The sequence below is a fragment of the Mytilus californianus genome, unplaced genomic scaffold (genome assembly GCF_021869535.1).
Source record: "Mytilus californianus isolate M0D057914Y unplaced genomic scaffold, xbMytCali1.0.p SCAF_11, whole genome shotgun sequence".
Classification (NCBI taxonomy): domain Eukaryota; kingdom Metazoa; phylum Mollusca; class Bivalvia; order Mytilida; family Mytilidae; genus Mytilus; species Mytilus californianus.
The window spans coordinates 11,374,942-11,390,946 of record NW_026262593.1 but is presented as its reverse complement, the minus strand read 5'-3'; the positions used below and the strand labels follow the sequence as shown (position 1 = coordinate 11,390,946).

The 16,005-nt window shown below is 42.0% G+C and overlaps 2 long non-coding RNA genes across 4 annotated transcripts; one reads left to right on the top strand and one right to left on the bottom strand.

The window, feature by feature from the left end:
* The first annotated feature begins 728 nt into the window (after window positions 1-728).
* LOC127719546 (uncharacterized) lies at window positions 729-8,376 on the top strand. Of its 3 annotated transcripts, XR_007990359.1 has the most exons (5): window positions 729-868; window positions 1,225-1,758; window positions 2,470-3,712; window positions 5,665-5,910; window positions 8,041-8,376. It is a non-coding gene; the product is annotated as an uncharacterized LOC127719546 (long non-coding RNA). The 3 variants fall into 3 exon arrangements; XR_007990360.1 differs by lacking the exons at window positions 729-868; window positions 1,225-1,758 and adding an exon at window positions 1,813-1,936; XR_007990358.1 differs by lacking the exons at window positions 729-868; window positions 1,225-1,758 and adding an exon at window positions 2,158-2,292.
* Window positions 1,326-15,847, bottom strand: LOC127719545 (uncharacterized). The gene is made up of 12 exons (XR_007990357.1): window positions 14,763-15,847; window positions 12,960-13,520; window positions 12,280-12,604; window positions 11,748-11,925; window positions 10,685-10,862; window positions 10,123-10,330; window positions 9,768-9,945; window positions 6,040-6,571; window positions 5,183-5,862; window positions 4,442-4,471; window positions 2,520-3,732; window positions 1,326-1,452 (listed from the first exon to the last, which is right to left on the bottom strand). It is a non-coding gene; the product is annotated as an uncharacterized LOC127719545 (long non-coding RNA).
* Between the last annotated feature and the right edge of the window lie 158 nt (window positions 15,848-16,005).

The window sequence follows — 16,005 nt, the reverse complement described above, 5'->3', positions numbered from 1 at the left end:
ACTGTTTTATAATTCTTCAAATGTTTCGGATCCGACATATCCTTGGCTGTCAAATATTAGCTTTCCTGATAAGGGTTAAATTCAGAAAATTGATTCAGATGCATGGTTATATATTATTTCATTGAATTTATGAAACTTCTAATTAAAAGTGGTATATCGTCAGATATAGTAAGTATCTATATTTACAGTAGTGCAACCGAAATTCATCGATATGGCAAAATTTGCTCATTTCATAATATAAGAACAGATAATTTATGAAGGACAATTCACGAAAAAAAAATAATGACGTACATGATACCGATTAAAGAGTCCCTGGAATTACTAGAATTATTTAAAAGACTAATACATGATTCAAGTTATTTCAGAACTACCCTATTTTAAATTTATCTGAATACATGTTTGGTAACGAGTACCCATTCCAAAAAAGTCAGAGCAGGGCCCACTGGTTTTCTTTCGGCAAGCCTCGCCACCTTCGTACGGCAAAGTTCGACACCGGACATAGCTCAAATGAAAGGTAATGAATCAGAGCAGGACCTACTGAAATGATTTTTTGGGGGTTAGGACTTTCTTGGAATTGAAAGGGTTCAAAGTTGGTATTATTTTTTTTTTACGTTTCCACCGTACATTCTTTCGGCACGTCTCGCCAGCTCCGTACGGCAAAGTTCGACACCGGACATAGCTCAAATGAAAGGTAATGAATCAGAGCAGGACCCACTGAAATGATTTTTTGGGGGTTAGGACCTTCTGGGAATTGAAGGGGTTCAAAGTTGGTATTATTTTTTTTTTACGTTTCCACCGTACATTCTTTCGGCAAGTCTCGCCAGCTCCGTACGGCAAAGTTCGACACCGGACATAGCTCAAATGAAAGGTAATGAATCAGAGCAGGACCTACTGAAATGATTTTTTGGGGGTTAGGACTTTCTGGGGATTGAAAGGGTTCAAAGTTGGTATTATTTTTTTTTTTACGTTTCCACCGTACATTCTTTCTGCAAGTCTCGCCAGCTCCGTACGGCAAAGTTCGACACCGAACATAGCTCAAATGAAAGGTAATGAATCAAAGCAGGACCCACTGAAATGATTTTTTGGGGGTTAGGACCTTCTGGGGATTGAAAGGGTTCAAAGTTGGTATTATTTTTTTTTTTACGTTTCCACCGTACATTCTTTCGGCAAGTCTCGCCAGCTACGTACGGCAAAGTTCGACACCGGACATAGCTCAAATGAAAGGTAATAAATCAGAGCAGGACCCACTGAAATGATTTTTTGGGGGTTAGGACCTTCTGGGAATTGAAGGGGTTCAAAGTTGGTATTATTGTTTTTTTTACGTTTCCACCGTACATTCTTTCGGCAAGTCTCGCCAGCTCCGTACGGCAAAGTTCGACACCGGACATAGCTCAAATGAAAGGTAATGAATCAGAGCAGGACCTACTGAAATGATTTTTTGGGGGTTAGGACCTTCTGGGAATTGAAAGGGTTCAAAGTTGGTATTATTTTTTTTTTTACGTTTCCACCGTACATTCTTTCGGCAAGTCTCGCCAGCTCCGTACGGCAAAGTTCGACACCGGACATAGCTCAAATGAAAGGTAATGAATCAGAGCAGGACCTACTGAAATGATTTTTTGGGGGTTAGGACTTTCTGGGGATTGAAAGGGTTCAAAGTTGGTATTATTTTTTTTTTTACGTTTCCACCGTACATTCTTTCGGCAAGTCTCGCCAGCTCCGTACGGCAAAGTTCGACACCGGACATAGCTCAAATGAAAGGTAAGGAATCAAAGCAGGACCCACTGAAATGATTTTTTGGGGGTTAGACCCTTCTGGGGATTGAAAGGGTTCAAAGTTGGTATTATTTTTTTTTTTACGTTTCCACCGTACATTCTTTCGGCAAGTCTCGCCAGCTCCGTACGGCAAAGTTCGACACCGGACATAGCTCAAATGAAAGGTAATAAATCAGAGCAGGACCCACTGAAATGATTTTTTGGGGGTTAGGACCTTCTGGGAATTGAAGGGGTTCAAAGTTGGTATTATTGTTTTTTTTACGTTTCCACCGTACATTCTTTCGGCAAGTCTCGCCAGCTCCGTACGGCAAAGTTCGACACCGGACATAGCTCAAATGAAAGGTAATGAATCAGAGCAGGACCTACTGAAATGATTTTTTGGGGGTTAGGACCTTCTGGGAATTGAAAGGGTTCAAAGTTGGTATTATTTTTTTTTTTACGTTTCCACCGTACATTCTTTCGGCAAGTCTCGCCAGCTCCGTACGGCAAAGTTCGACACCGGACATAGCTCAAATGAAAGGTAATTAATCAGAGCAGGACCCACTGAAATGATTTTTTGGGGGTTAGGACCTTCTGGGAATTGAAGGGGTTCAAAGTTGGTATTATTTTTTTTTTACGTTTCCACCGTACATTCTTTCGGCAAGTCTCGCCAGCTCCGTACGGCAAAGTTCGACACCGGACATAGATCAAATGAAAGGTAATGAATCAGAGCAGGACCTACTGAAATGATTTTTTGGGGGTTAGGACTTTCTGGGGATTGAAAGGGTTCAAAGTTGGTATTATTTTTTTTTTTACGTTTCCACCGTACATTCTTTCGGCAAGTCTCGCCAGCTCCGTACGGCAAAGTTTGACACCGGACATAGCTCAAATTAAAGATAATGAATCAAAGCAGGACCCACTGAAATGATTTTTTGGGGGTTAGGACCTTCTGGGAATTGAAAGGGTTCAAAGTTGGTATTATTTTTTTTTTTACGTTTCCACCGTACATTCTTTCGGCAAGTCTCGCCAGCTCCGTACGGCAAAGTTCGACACCGGACATAGCTCAAATGAAAGGTAATAAATCAGAGCAGGACCCACTGAAATGATTTTTTGGGGGTTAGGACCTTCTGGGAATTGAAGGGGTTCAAAGTTGGTATTATTTTTTTTTTACGTTTCCACCGTACATTCTTTCGGCAAGTCTCGCCAGCTCCGTACGGCAAAGTTCGACACCGGACATAGCTCAAATGAAAGGTAATGAATCAGAGCAGGACCTACTGAAATGATTTTTTGGGGGTTAGGACCTTCTGGGAATTGAAAGGGTTCAAAGTTGGTATTATTTTTTTTTTTACGTTTCCACCGTACATTCTTTCGGCAAGTCTCGCCAGCTCCGTACGGCAAAGTTCGACACCGGACATAGCTCAAATGAAAGGTAATGAATCAGAGCAGGACCCACTTAAAATGATTTTTTGGGGGTTAGGACCTTCTGGGAATTGAAGGGGTTCAAAGTTGGTATTATTTTTTTTTTACGTTTCCAACGTACATTCTTTCGGCAAGTCTCGCCAGCTCCGTACGGCAAAGTTCGACACCGGACATAGCTCAAATGAAAGGTAATGAATCAGAGCAGGACCCACTGAAATGATTTTTTGGGGGTTAGGACCTTCTGGGAATTGAAGGGGTTCAAAGTTGGTATTATTTTTTTTTTACGTTTCCACCGTACATTCTTTCGGCAAGTCTCGCCAGCTCCGTACGGCAAAGTTCGACACCGGACATAGCTCAAATAAAAGGTAATGAATCAGAGCAGGACCCACTGAAATGATTTTTTGGGGGTTAGGACCTTCTGGGAATTGAAGGGGTTCAAAGTTGGTATTATTTTTTTTTTACGTTTCCACCGTACATTCTTTCGGCAAGTCTCGCCAGCTCCGTACGGCAAAGTTCGACACCGGACATAGCTCAAATGAAAGGTAATGAATCAGAGCAGGACCTACTGAAATGATTTTTTGGGGGTTTGGACTTTCTGGGGATTGAAAGGGTTCAAAGTTGGTATTATTTTTTTTTTACGTTTTCACCGTACATTCTTTCGGCAAGTCTCGCCAGCTCCGTACGGCAAAGTTCGACACCGGACATAGCTCAAATGAAAGGTAATGAATCAGAGCAGGACCCACTGAAATGATTTTTTGGGGGTTAGGACCTTCTGGGAATTGAAGGGGTTCAAAGTTGGTATTATTTTTTTTTTACGTTTCCACCGTACATTCTTTCGGCAAGTCTCGCCAGCTCCGTACGGCAAAGTTCGACACCGGACATAGCTCAAATGAAAGGTAATGAATCAGAGCAGGACCTACTGAAATGATTTTTTGGGGGTTAGGACTTTCTGGGGATTGAAAGGGTTCAAAGTTGGTATTATTATTTTTTTTCCGTTTCCACCGTACATTCTTTCGGCAAGTCTCGCCAGCTCCGTACGGCAAAGTTCGACACCGGACATAGCTCAAATGAAAGGTAATGAATCAGAGCAGGACCCACTGAAATGATTTTTTGGGGGTTAGGACCTTCTGGGAATTGAAGGGGTTCAAAGTTGGTATTATTTTTTTTTTACGTTTCCACCGTACATTCTTTCGGCAAGTCTCGCCAGCTCCGTACGGCAAAATTCGACACCGGACATAGCTCAAATGAAAGGTAATGAATCAGAGCAGGACCTACTGAAATGATTTTTTGGGGGTTAGGACCTTCTGGGAATTGAAAGGGTTCAAAGTTGGTATTATTTTTTTTTTTACGTTTCCACCGTACATTCTTTCGGCAAGTCTCGCCAGCTCCGTACGGCAAAGTTCGACACCGGACATAGCTCAAATGAAAGGTAATGAATCAGAGCAGGACCCACTGAAATGATTTTTTGGGTTTAGGACCTTCTGGGAATTGAAGGGGTTCAAAGTTGGTATTATTTTTTTTTTAACGTTTCCACCGTACATTCTTTCGGCAAGTCTCGCCAGCTCCGTACGGCAAAGTTCGACACCGGACATAGCTCAAATGAAAGCTAATGAATCAGAGCAGGACCTACTGAAATGATTTTTTGGGGGTTAGGACTTTCTGGGGATTGAAAGGGTTCAAAGTTGGTATTATTTTTTTTTTTACGTTTCCACCGTACATTCTTTCGGCAAGTCTCGCCAGCTCCGTACGGCAAAGTTCGACACCGGACATAGCTCAAATGAAAGGTAATGAATTAGAGCAGGACCCACTGAAATGATTTTTTGGGGGTTAGGACCTTCTGGTGATTGAAAGGGTTCAAAGTTGGTATTATTTTTTTTTTTACGTTTCCACCGTACATTCTTTCGACAAGTCTCGCCAGCTCCGTACGGCAAAGTTCGACACCGGACATAGCTCAAATGAAAGGTAATGAATCAGAGCAGGACCTATTGAAATGATTTTTTGGGGGTTAGGACTTTCTGGGGATTGAAAGGGTTCAAAGTTGGTATTATTTTTTTTTTACGTTTCCACCGTACATTCTTTCGGCAAGTCTCGCCAGCTCCGTACGGCAAAGTTCGACACCGGACATAGCTCAAATGAAAGGTAATGAATCAGAGCAGGACCCACTGAAATGATTTTTTGGGGGTTAGGACCTTCTGGGGATTGAAAGGGTTCAAAGTTGGTATTATTTTTTTTTTTACGTTTCCACCGTACATTCTTTCGGCAAGTCTCGCCAGCTCCGTACGGCAAAGTTCGACACCGGACATAGCTCAAATGAAAGGTAATGAATCAGAGCAGGACCCACTGAAATGATTTTTTGGGGGTTAGGACCTTCTGGGGATTGAAAGGGTTCAAAGTTGGTATTATTTTTTTTTTACGTTTCCACCGTACATTCTTTCGGCAAGTCTCGCCAGCTCCGTACGGCAAAGTTCGACACCGGACATAACTCAAATGAAAGGTAATAAATCAGAGCAGGACCCACTGAAATGATTTTTTGGGGGTTAGGACCTTCTGGGAATTGAAGGGGTTCAAAGTTGGTATTATTTTTTTTTTTACGTTTCCACCGTACATTCTTTCGGCAAGTCTCGCCAGCTCCGTACGGCAAAGTTCGACACCGGACATAGCTCAAATGAAAGGTAATGAATCAGAGCAGGACCTACTGAAATGATTTTTTGGGGGTTAGGACTTTCTGGGGATTGAAAGGGTTTAAAGTTGGTATTATTTTTTTTTAACGTTTCCACCGTACATTCTTTCGACAAGTCTCGCCAGCTCCGTACGGCAAAGTTCGACACCGGACATAGCTCAAATGAAAGGTAATGAATTAGAGCAGGACCTATTGAAATGATTTTTTGGGGGTTAGGACTTTCTGGGGATTGAAAGGGTTCAAAGTTGGTATTATTTTTTTTTTTACGTTTCCACCGTACATTCTTTCGGCAAGTCTCGCCAGCTCCGTACGGCAAAATTCGACACCGGACATAGCTCAAATGAAAGGTAATGAATCAGAGCAGGACCCACTGAAATGATTTTTTGGGGGTTAGGACCTTCTGGGGATTGAAAGGGTTCAAAGTTGGTATTATTTTTTTTTTACGTTTCCACCGTACATTCTTTCGGCAAGTCTCGCCAGCTCCGTACGGGAAAGTTCGACACCGGACATAGCTCAAATGAAAGGTAATAAATCAGAGCAGGACCCACTGAAATGATTTTTTGGGGGTTAGGACCTTCTGGGAATTGAAGGGGTTCAAAGTTTGTATTATTTTTTTTTTACGTTTCCACCGTACATTCTTTCGGCAAGTCTCGCCAGCTCCGTACGGCAAAGTTCGACACCGGATATAGCTCAAATGAAAGGTAATGAATCAGAGCAGGACCTACTGAAATGATTTTTTGGGGGTTAAAACCTTCTGGGAATTGAAAGGGTTCAAAGTTGGTATTATTTTTTTTTTTACGTTTCCACCGTACATTCTTTCGGCAAGTCTCGCCAGCTCCGTACGGCAAAGTTCGACACCGGACATAGCTCAAATGAAAGGTAATGAATCAGAGCAGGACCCACTGAAATGATTTTTTGGGGGTTAGGACCTTCTGGGAATTGAAGGGGTTCAAAGTTGGTATTTTTTTTTTTTTACGTTTCCAACGTACATTCTTTCGGCAAGTCTCGCCAGCTCCGTACGGCAAAGTTCGACACCGGACATAGCTCAAATGAAAGGTAATGAATCAGAGCAGGACCCACTGAAATGATTTTTTGGGGGTTAGGACCTTCTGGGATTTGAAAGGGTTCAAAGTTGGTATTATTTTTTTTTTTACGTTTCCACCGTACATTCTTTCGGCAAGTCTCGCCAGCTCCGTACGGCAAAGTTCGACACCGGACATAGCTCAAATGAAAGGTAATGAATCAGAGCAGGACCTACTGAAATGATTTTTTGGGGGTTAGGACTTTCTGGGGATTGAAAGGGTTCAAAGTTGATATTATTTTTTTTTTTACGTTTCCACCGTACATTCTTTCGGCAAGTCTCGCCAGCTCCGTACGGCAAAGTTCGACACCGGACATAGCTCAAATGAAAGGTAAAGAATCAGAGCAGGACCTACTGAAATGATTTTTTGGGGGTTAGGACTTTCTGGGGATTGAAAGGGTTCAAAGTTGGTATTATTTTTTTTTTTACGTTTCCACCGTACATTCTTTCGGCAAGTCTCGCCAGCTCCGTACGGCAAAGTTCGACACCGGACATAGCTCAAATGAAAGGTAATGAATTAGAGCAGGACCCACTGTAATGATTTTTTGGGGGTTAGGACCTTCTGGGGATTGAAAGGGTTCAAAGTTGGTATTATTTTTTTTTTTACGTTTCCACCGTACATTCTTTCGGCAAGTCTCGCCAGCTCCGTACGGCAAAGTTCGACACCGGACATAGCTCAAATGAAAGGTAATGAATCAGAGCAGGACCCACTGAAATGATTTTTTGGGGGTTAGGACCTTCTGGGAATTGAAGGGATTCAAAGTTGGTATTATTTTTTTTTTACGTTTCCACCGTACATTCTTTCGGCAAGTCTCGCCAGCTCCGTACGGCAAAGTTCGACACCGGACATAGCTCAAATGAAAGGTAATGAATCAGAGCAGGACCCACTGAAATGATTTTTTGGGGGTTAGGACCTTCTGGGAATTGAAGGGATTCAAAGTTGGTATTATTTTTTTTTTACGTTTCCACCGTACATTCTTTCGGCAAGTCTCGCCAGCTCCGTACGGCAAAGTTCGACACCGGACATAGCTCAAATGAAAGGTAATGAATCAGAGCAGGACCCACTGAAATGATTTTTCGGGGGTTAGGACCTTCTGGGGATTGAAAAGGTTCAAAGTTGGTATTATTTTTTTTTTTACGTTTCCACCGTACATTCTTTCGGCAAGTCTCGCCAGCTCCGTACGGCAAAGTTCGACACCGGACATAGCTCAAATGAAAGGTAATGAATCAGAGCAGGACCTACTGAAATGATTTTTTGGGGGTTAGGACTTTCTGGGGATTGAAAGGGTTCAAAGTTGGTATTATTTTTTTTTTTACGTTTCCACCGTACATTCTTTCGGCAAGTCTCGCCAGCTCCGTACGGCAAAGTTCGACACCGGGCATAGCTCAAATGAAAGGTAATGAATTAGAGCAGGACCCACTGAAATGATTTGTTGGGGGTTAAAACCTTCTGGGAATTGAAAGGGTTGAAAGTTGGTATTATTTTTTTTTTACGTTTCCACCGTACATTCTTTCGGCAAGTCTCGCCAGCTCCGTACGGCAAAATTCGACACCGGACATAGCTCAAATGAAAGGTAAGGAATCAGAGCAGGACCCACTGAAATGATTTTTTGGGGGTTAGGACCTTCTGGGAATTGAAGGGGTTCAAAGTTGGTATTATTTTTTTTTTACGTTTCCAACGTACATTCTTTCGGCAAGGCTCGCCAGCTCCGTACGGCAAAGTTCGACACCGGTCACAGCTCAAATGAAAGGTACTGAATCAGAGCAGGACCCACTGAAATCATTTTTTGGGGGTTAGGACCTTCTGGGAATTGAAGGGGTTCAAAGTTGGTATTATTTTTTTTTTACGTTTCCACCGTACATTCTTTCGGCAAGTCTCGCCAGCTCCGTACGGCAATGTTCGTAACCGGACATAGCTCAAATGAAAGGTAATGAATTAGAGCAGGACCTACTGAAATGATTTTTTGGGGGTTAGGACTCTCTGGGGATTGAAAGGGTTCAAAGTTGGTATTATTTTTTTTTTTACGTTTCCACCGTACATTCTTTCGGCAAGTCTCGCCAGCTCCGTACGGCAAAGTTCGACACCGGACATAGCTCAAATGAAAGGTAATGAATCAGAGCAGGACCTACTGAAATGATTTTTTGGGGGTTAGGACTTTCTGGGGATTGAAAGGGTTCAAAGTTGGTATTATTTTTTTTTTTACGTTTCCACCGTACATTCTTTCGGCAAGTCTCGCCAGCTCCGTACGGCAAAGTTTGACACCGGACATAGCTCAAATGAAAGGTAATGAATTAGAGCAGGACCCACTGAAATGATTTTTTGGGGGTTAGGACCTTCTGGGGATTGAAAGGGTTCAAAGTTGGTATTATTTTTTTTTTTACGTTTCCACCGTACATTCTTTCGGCAAGTCTCGCCAGCTCCGTACGGCAAAGTTCGACACCGGACATAGCTCAAATGAAAGGTAATGAATCAGAGCAGGACCCACTGAAATGATTTTTTGGGGGTTAGGACCTTCTGGGAATTGAAGGGATTCAAAGTTGGTATTATTTTTTTTTTACGTTTCCACCGTACATTCTTTCGGCAAGTCTCGCCAGCTCCGTACGGCAAAGTTCGACACCGGACATAGCTCAAATGAAAGGTAATGAATCAGAGCAGGACCCACTGAAATGATTTTTTGGGGGTTAGGACCTTCTGGGAATTGAAGGGATTCAAAGTTGGTATTATTTTTTTTTTACGTTTCCACCGTACATTCTTTCGGCAAGTCTCGCCAGCTCCGTACGGCAAAGTTCAACACCGGACATAGCTCAAATGAAAGGTAATGAATCAGAGCAGGACCCACTGAAATGATTTTTTGGGGGTTAGGACCTTCTGGGAATTGAAAGGGTTCAAAGTTGGTATTATTTTTTTTTTTACGTTTCCACCGTACATTCTTTCGGCAAGTCTCGCCAGCTCCGTACGGCAAAGTTCGACACCGGACATAGCTCAAATGAAAGGTAATGAATTAGAGCAGGACCTACTGAAATGATTTTTTGGGGGTTAGGACTTTCTGGGGATTGAAAGGGTTCAAAGTTGGTAATTTTTTTTTTTTACGTTTCCACCGTACATTCTTTCGGCAAGTCTCGCCAGCTCCGTACGGCAAAGTTTGACACCGGACATAGCTCAAATGAAAGGTAATGAATTAGAGCAGGACCCACTGAAATGATTTTTTGGGGGTTAGGACCTTCTGGGGATTGAAAGGGTTCAAAGTTGGTATTATTTTTTTTTTTACGTTTCCACCGTACATTCTTTCGGCAAGTCTCGCCAGCTCCGTACGGCAAAGTTCGACACCGGACATAGCTCAAATGAAAGGTAATGAATCAGAGCAGGACCCACTGAAATGATTTTTTGGGGGTTAGGACCTTCTGGGAATTGAAGGGATTCAAAGTTGGTATTATTTTTTTTTACGTTTCCACCGTACATTCTTTCGGCAAGTCTCGCCAGCTCCGTACGGCAAAGTTCGACACCGGACATAGCTCAAATGAAAGGTAATGAATCAGAGCAGGACCCACTGAAATGATTTTTTGGGGGTTAGGACTTTCTGGGGATTGAAAGGGTTCAAAGTTGGTATTATTTTTTTTTTTACGTTTCCACCGTACATTCTTTCGGCAAGTCTCGCCAGCTCCGTACGGCAAAGTTTGACACCGGACATAGCTCAAATGAAAGGTAATGAATTAGAGCAGGACCCACTGAAATGATTTTTTGGGGGTTAGGACCTTCTGGGGATTGAAAGGGTTCAAAGTTGGTATTATTTTTTTTTTTACGTTTCCACCGTACATTCTTTCGGCAAGTCTCGCCAGCTCCGTACGGCAAAGTTCGACACCGGACATAGCTCAAATGAAAGGTAATGAATCAGAGCAGGACCCACTGAAATGATTTTTTGGGGGTTAGGACCTTCTGGGAATTGAAGGGATTCAAAGTTGGTATTATTTTTTTTTACGTTTCCACCGTACATTCTTTCGGCAAGTCTCGCCAGCTCCGTACGGCAAAGTTCGACACCGGACATAGCTCAAATGAAAGGTAATGAATCAGAGCAGGACCCACTGAAATGATTTTTTGGGGGTTAGGACCTTCTGGGAATTGAAGGGATTCAAAGTTGGTATTATTTTTTTTTTACGTTTCCACCGTACATTCTTTCGGCAAGTCTCGCCAGCTCCGTACGGCAAAGTTCGACACCGGACATAGCTCAAATGAAAGGTAATGAATCAGAGCAGGACCCACTGAAATGATTTTTCGGGGGTTAGGACCTTCTGGGGATTGAAAGGGTTCAAAGTTGGTATTATTTTTTTTTTACGTTTCCACCGTACATTCTTTCGGCAAGTCTCGCCAGCTCCGTACGGCAAAGTTCGTAACCGGACATAGCTCAAATGAAAGGTAATGAATTAGAGCAGGACCCACTGAAATGATTTTTTGGGGGTTAGGACCTTCTTGGAATTGAAGGGGTTCAAAGTTGGTATTATTTTTTTTTTACGTTTCCACCGTACATTCTTTCGGCAAGTCTCGCCAGCTCCGTACGGCAAAGTTCGACACCGGACATAGCTCAAATGAAAGGTAATGAATCAGAGCAGGACTTACTGAAATGATTTTTTGGGGGTTAGGACCTTCTGGGAATTGAAAGGGTTCAAAGTTGGTATTATTTTTTTTTTTACGTTTCCACCGTACATTCTTTCGGCAAGTCTCGCCAGCTCCGTACGGCAAAGTTCGACACCGGACATAGCTCAAATGAAAGGTAATGAATTAGAGCATGACCCACTGAAATGATTTTTTGGGGGTTAGGACCTTCTGGGGATTGAAAGGGTTCAAAGTTGGTATTATTTTTTTTTTTACGTTTCCACCGTACATTCTTTCGGCAAGTCTCGCCAGCTCCGTACGGCAAAGTTCGACACCGGACATAGCTCAAATGAAAGGTAATGAATCAGAGCAGGACCCACTGAAATGATTTTTTGGGGGTTAGGACCTTCTGGGAATTGAAGGGATTCAAAGTTGGTATCATTTTTTTTTTACGTTTCCACCGTACATTCTTTCGGCAAGTCTCGCCAGCTCCGTACGGCAAAGTTCGACACCGGACATAGCTCAAATGAAAGGTAATGAATCAGAGCAGGACCCACTGAAATGATTTTTTGGGGGTTAGGACCTTCTGGGAATTGAAGGGATTCAAAGTTGGTATTATTTTTTTTTTACGTTTCCACCGTACATTCTTTCGGCAAGTCTCGCCAGCTCCGTACGGCAAAGTTCGACACCGGACATAGCTCAAATGAAAGGTAATGAATCAGAGCAGGACCTACTGAAATGATTTTTTGGGGGTTAGGACCTTCTGGGAATTGAAAGGGTTCAAAGTTGGTATTATTTTTTTTTTTACGTTTCCACCGTACATTCTTTCGGCAAGTCTCGCCAGCTCCGTACGGCAAAGTTCGACACCGGACATAGCTCAAATGAAAGGTAATGAATCAGAGCAGGACCTACTGAAATGATTTTTTGGGGGTTAGGACTTTCTGGGGATTGAAAGGGTTCAAAGTTGGTATTATTTTTTTTTTACGTTTCCACCGTACATTCTTTCGGCAAGTCTCGCCAGCTCCGTACGGCAAAGTTCGACACCGGACATAGCTCAAATGAAAGGTAATGAATCAGAGCAGGACCTACTGAAATGATTTTTTGGGGGTTAGGACTTTCTGGGGATTGAAAGGGTTCAAAGTTGGTATTATTTTTTTTTTTACGTTTCCACCGTACATTCTTTCGGCAAGTCTCGCCAGCTCCGTACGGCAAAGTTCGACACCGGACATAGCTCAAATGAAAGATAATGAATTAGAGCAGGACCCACTGAAATGATTTTTTGGGGTTAGGACCTTCTGGGGATTGAAAGGGTTCAAAGTTGGTATTATTTTTTTTTTTACGTTTCCACCGTACATTCTTTCGGCACGTCTCGCCAGCTCCGTACGGCAAAATTCGACACCGGACATAGCTCAAATGAAAGGTAATGAATCAGAGCAGGACCCACTGAAATGATTTTTTGGGGGTTAGGACCTTCTGGGAATTGAAGGGATTCAAAGTTGGTATTATTTTTTTTTTACGTTTCCACCGTACATTCTTTCGGCAAGTCTCGCCAGCTCCGTACGGCAAAGTTCGACAACGGACATAGCTCAAATGAAAGGTAATGAATCAGAGCAGGACTTACTGAAATGATTTTTTGGGGGTTAGGACCTTCTGGGAATTGAAGGGATTCAAAGTTGGTATTATTTTTTTTTTACGTTTCCACCGTACATTCTTTCGGCAAGTCTCGCCAGCTCCATACGGCAAAGTTCGACACCGGACATAGCTCAAATGAAAGGTAATGAATCAGAGCAGAACCCACTGAAATGATTTTTCGGGGGTTAGGACCTTCTGGGGATTGAAAGGGTTCAAAGTTGGTATTATTTTTTTTTTACGTTTCCACCGTACATTCTTTCGGCAAGTCTCGCCAGCTCCGTACGGCAAAGTTCGTAACCGGACATAGCTCAAATGAAAGGTAATGAATTAGAGCAGGACCCACTGAAATGATTTTTTGGGGGTTAGGACCTTCTGGGAATTGAAGGGATTCAAAGTTGGTATTATTTTTTTTTTACGTTTCCACCGTACATTCTTTCGGCAAGTCTCGCCAGCTCCGTACGGCAAAGTTCGACACCGGACATAGCTCAAATGAAAGGTAATGAATCAGAGCAGGACTTACTGAAATGATTTTTTGGGGGTTAGGACGTTCTGGGAATTGAAGGGATTCAAAGTTGGTATTATTTTTTTTTTACGTTTCCACCGTACATTCTTTCGGCAAGTCTCGCCAGCTCCATACGGCAAAGTTCGACACCGGACATAGCTCAAATGAAAGGTAATGAATCAGAGCAGGACCCACTGAAATGATTTTTTGGGGGTTAGGACCTTCTGGGAATTGAAGGGGTTCAAAGTTGGTATTATTTTTTTTTTACGTTTCCACCGTACATTCTTTCGGCAAGTCTCGCCAGCTCCGTACGGCAAAGTTTGACACCGGACATAGCTCAAATGAAAGGTAATGAATCAGAGCAGGACCTACTGAAATGATTTTTTGGGGGTTAGGACTTTCTTGGGATTGAAAGGGTTCAAAGTTGGTATTATTTTATTTTTTACGTTTCCACCGTACATTCTTTCGGCAAGTTTCTTCAGCTCCGTACGGCAAAGTTCGACACCGGACATAGCTCAAATGAAAGGTAATGAATTAGAGCAGAACCCACTGAAATGATTTTTTGGGGGTTAGGACCTTCTGGGGATTGAAAGGGTTCAAAGTTGGTATTATTTTTTTTTTTACGTTTCCACCGTACATTCTTTCGGCAAGTCTCGCCAGCTCCGTACGGCAAAGTTCGACACCGGACATAGCTTAAATGAAAGGTAATGAATCAGAGCAGGACCCACTGAAATGATTTTTTGGGGGTTAGGACCTTCTGGGAATTGAAGGGGTTCAAAGTTGGTATTATTTTTTTTTTACGTTTCCATCGTACATTCTTTCGGCAAGTCTCGCCAGCTCCGTACGGCAAAGTTCGACACCGGACATAGCTCAAATGAAAGGTAATGAATCAGAGCAGGACCTACTGAAATGATTTTTTGGGGGTAAGGACCTTCTGGGAATTGAAAGGGTTCAAAGTTGGTATTATTTTTTTTTTTACGTTTCCACCGTACATTCTTTCGGCAAGTCTCGCCAGCTCCGTACGGCAAAGTTCGAAAACGGACATAGCTCAAATGAAAGGTAATGAATCAGAGCAGGACCTACTGAAATGATTTTTTGGGGGTTAGGACCTTCTGGGAATTGAAGGGGTTCAAAGTTGGTATTATTTTTTTTTTACGTTTCCACCGTACATTCTTTCGGCAAGTCTCGCCAGCTCCGTACGGCAAAGTTTGACACCGGACATAGCTCAAATGAAAGGTAATGAATCAGAGCAGGACCCACTGAAATGATTTTTTGGGGGTTAGGACTTTCTTGGGATTGAAAGGGTTCAAAGTTGGTATTATTTTTTTTTTTACGTTTCCACCGTACATTCTTTCGGCAAGTCTCGCCAGCTCCGTACGGCAAAGTTCGACACCGGACATAGCTCAAATGAAAGGTAATGAATCAGAGCAGGACCCACTGAAATGATTTTTTGGGGGTTAGGACCTTCTGGGGATTGAAAGGGTTCAAAGTTGGTATTATTTTTTTTTTACGTTTCCACCGTACATTTTTTGGGGGTTAGGACCTTCTGGGAATTGAAGCACAAGGATAATAGTTACGCTGAACGGTGCCCACTGGTCACCCTATAAATAGTGCTCTTGTGTGTAGTAATATTGTAGTTCTAACACATGTCTAAAAATAGAAAGCTTAAAATAGACAATTCATCTTTCTATTTAGCAATACACCATAGAGCCTGTCACCGTCTGTATTATCTGTAAGTAAAATTAACATACCGAGCAATTGAATACAATGAATAACACAAACTTAAGCATATTAAGTTTAATTAAGTCATTCAAAGCAAAATAATTGTTTCATCCATTTTGCATGATTTGTCATTTGTGATGACACGTTTTTTTTAAATGTTCGAATCACAGACTAGAAGGATATATTCACCCTAAGACTCTAAGTAGAAGTAGATATAAAAAAAATTCACAAAATAAATAATTCACTAAGGCCGTGTTCACACCAAACGTCGTGTACAGTAAACATGTTAACATTTGGTTTAATGTAATGTACGCTAGTTTCACATTAAATTTGTTCACATCTATACACCTTGTTTAGTTACATGTACATAAGAGTTGTTCACACTCGTAAACTATATGTCATTTAAATGTTCATTACGTAGAACCGAATTCAAATTTTCGAACAACTTTTCTACAGTTAATAAACGACCACTTGATTTTAAAAAAGGGGGGGGGGGGGGGGTGGATTTTTCCACAATTAGATTTTAAAAAAAAATTGAGACATTCAGACAATTATAGAATGAACAAATATTCTGAATCAAACGTTTTCCCATACATTATAGTGTTAAACATGTTAAATAAGAACTCAGAA